We start from the raw sequence: 3,300 nt of genomic DNA, 5'->3' as shown, positions 1-3,300 counted from the left end.
ATTTCGTTATGGATGACTCTTGCTATAAAAAGGTAGATAAATTTAAATGTCTAGATTTCATGGCTATTTGGAGCATGTCTACAAAAGTCTTTCAATTTAAAGGATACAGAATGTCAAATTGCAATACTTGAGGGGATCATTTTTCTGAGCCCCAACACTTGCCTTTAACCGTGCCTTGGCACCTATTAGTTACTAGAATTGTTAGGATCATAGTTTGGGTTATAGCAATGTTACCAAGCTAGAGGCAACTGCCCATCTTCAATAAACCAATTAAAGAATAAATAATACTGCTCACTTCAGCAGCACATATACTAAAATTAGAACAATACAGAGAAGATTAGCACAGCCCCTATACAAGGTTTACACCCAAATTCATGAAGCATTCCATATTTTTTAGCTCAAATCATCCAGGTAGAGAAAAGAAAATGATACAGATTCAACAAAACCAAGAGCTGGTTCTTTGAGAAAATCAACACTATAGGTAAACCTTCAGTCAAACTAATTAAAAAGAAAAGAGACAGTATTCAAATTAACAAAACTAGAAATGAAAAGGTAGAGATAACAACAGAAACAGGGGAAATTTTAAAAAGATCATCAGAACCCACCACGAAAGGCTATACTCAACAAAATTGGAAAATCTAGATTAAATGGATGATTTTCTAGACAGATTCCAAGTACCAAAGTTAAATCAAGATCAGATAAACTATCTAAACAGTCCCATAACCCCTAAGGAAATAAAAATAGTCATCAAAGAACCTTCCAGCCAGAAAAGGCCCAGGGCAAGTTGGGTTTAGTGCAGAATTCTACCAGACCTTCAAAGAAAAGCTAGTATCAAAACTCCTCTAAGTATTCCATGAAATACAAACAGAAGGAACACCACCTAACTCATTCTATTAAGTCACAGTTACAATACCTAAACCACACAAAAACTTAACAAAGAAAGACAACTTCAGACTAATTTCCTTTATGAATATCGATGCCAAAATACTCAATATAATGCTCGCAAACTCAGGGATATCAAATGGCTGAAGAGCAGCTAAAGAAATGTTCACCATCCTTAGTCATCAGGGAAATACAAATCAAAACAACCCTGAGATTCCACTTTACACCAATCAGAATGGCTAAGATCAGAAACTCAGGTGACAGCAGAAGCTGGCGAGTATGTGGAGAAAGGGGAAAAATCATTCATTTTTGGTGGGATTGCAAATTGATACAAGCACTTTGGAAATTAGTCTGGCAGTTCCTCAGGAAATTGGACACAGTACTACCTGAGGACCCAGCTATACCACTCCTGGGCATATACCCAAATGATGTTCCAACATATAACAAGGAAACATGCTCTACTATGTTCATGGCAGCCTTATTTATAATAGCTAGAAGCTGGAAAGAACCCAAATATTCTTTTTTTTAATCTTTATTAACTTGAGCATTTCTTATTTACATTTCGGTTATTATTCCCCTTCCCGGTTTCTGGGCCAACATCCCCCTAACCCCTCCCCGTCCCCTTCTATATGGGTTTCCCCTCCCCATCCTCCCCCCGTTACCACCCTCCCCCAACAATCACGTTCACTGGGGGTTCAGTCTTGGCAGGGCCAAGGGCTTCCCCTTCCACTGGTGATCTTACTAGGCTATTCATTGCTACCTATGCAGTTGGAGCCCAGGTCAGTCCATGTATAGTCTTTGGGTAGTGGCTTAGTCCCTGGAAGCTCTAGTTGCTTGGCATTGTTGTTCATATGGGGTCTTGAGCCCCTTCAAGCTCTTCCAGTCCTTTCTCTGATTCCTTCAACAGGGGTCCTGTTCTCAGTTCAGTGGTTTGCTGCTGGCATTCTCCTGTGTATTTGCTGTATTCTGGCTGTGTCTCTCAGGAGAGATCTACATCCGGTTCCTGTTGGCCTGCGCTTCTTTGCTTCATCCATCTTATCTAGTTTGGTGGCTGTATATATATATGGCCACATGTGGGGCAGGCTCTGAATGGGTGTTCCTTCTGCCTCTGTTCTAAACTTTGCCTCCCTATTCCCATATTCTTGAACAGAGGAATGGATACAGAGAATGTGATACATTTACACAATGGGGTATTACTCAGCTATTAAAATAGATGACTTCATGAAATTCTTAGGAAAATGGATGGAACTAGAAAATAGCATCCTAAGTGTGGTAGCCCAATCCCAAAAGTCCACACATGGTATACACTCACTGATAAGTGGATTTTAACCCAAAAGTTCGGATTACCCAAGATACAATCCACAGACCACATGAAGCTCAAGAAGAAGGAAGACAAAAGTGTGGATGCTTCACTCCTTCTTAAAAGAGGGAAAATGCTCACAGGAGGAAATATGGAGACAAAGTATGGAGCAGAAGGAAAAGTCATCCAGAGACTGCCACACCTGGGAATCCATCCCACATACAGTCACCAAACCCAGACAATATTGCAGATGCTAAGAAGTGCATGGTGATAGGAGGATGATATAGCTGTCTCCTGAGAGGCTCTGCCAGAGTCTGACAAAAACAGAGGTGGATGCTCACAGACAACTGAGCACGCGGCCCCCAATGGAGGAGTTAGAGAAAGGACTGAAGGAGCTGAAGGGGTTTGCAACCCCATAGAGAGAACAACAATATCAACCAACCAGACAGCCCAGAGCTCCCAAGGACTAAACTACCAACCAAAGAGTACACATGGAGGGACCTATGGCTTCAGCTACATATGTAGCAGAGGATGACCTTGTGGGGCATCGATGAGAGGCGAGGCCTTGGTCCTGTGAAGGCTCAATGCCCCAGTATAGGGGAATTCAGGGTGGGGAGGGGGAGAGAGTGGGTAGGTGAGTAAGGGAGCATCCTCATAGAAACAGGGGAGAAGGGATGGGATAGGAGGTTTCCAGAGGAGAAACTGGGAAAGGGGGATAACATTTGAAATAAATAAAGAATAAATAAAGAAAATGCCCAATTAAAAGAAAAAAATCATCCTAAGCGAGGTAACCCAATCACAAAAGAACACACATGGTATGCACTCAGTGCTAAATGCATATAAGCTCAAAACCTCGGGATACCCAAGATATAATTCACAGACTATGTAAAGCTCAAGAAGAAGTAGGGGGAGGGGAAAAGAGTGGAGCAGGAGCAGGTATGAGAGGAGACAGGGATGATATACACAGGGTCAGGAATTTGAGCAGAGGTGTGTAAGAATGGGGGATGGGGAACTGGGGGTAGCCACCAGCAAGTCCCAGATGACAGGAAAGCAAGAGGCTCCCAGAACCCAGTGAGGATGAGATTAACTGAAATGACCAACATCGGGGAGGAAGAACC

At 42.3% G+C, this 3,300-nt stretch overlaps 1 non-coding gene across 1 annotated transcript; it reads left to right on the top strand.

Moving 5' to 3' along the window:
- Positions 1 to 287: 287 nt before the first annotated feature.
- LOC120099402 (U6 spliceosomal RNA) lies at positions 288 to 394 on the top strand. The gene has a single exon (XR_015647257.1). It is a non-coding gene; the product is annotated as a U6 spliceosomal RNA (small nuclear RNA).
- The last annotated feature ends 2,906 nt before the right edge of the window (positions 395 to 3,300 follow it).

The sequence above is a fragment of the Rattus norvegicus genome, chromosome X (genome assembly GCF_021556685.1).
Source record: "Rattus norvegicus strain SHRSP/BbbUtx chromosome X, alternate assembly SHRSP_T2T, whole genome shotgun sequence".
In the NCBI taxonomy this organism is placed as follows: domain Eukaryota; kingdom Metazoa; phylum Chordata; class Mammalia; order Rodentia; family Muridae; genus Rattus; species Rattus norvegicus.
Note: the sequence above shows the minus strand (reverse complement) of the source record. Positions and strands in the feature narration are given on the sequence as shown.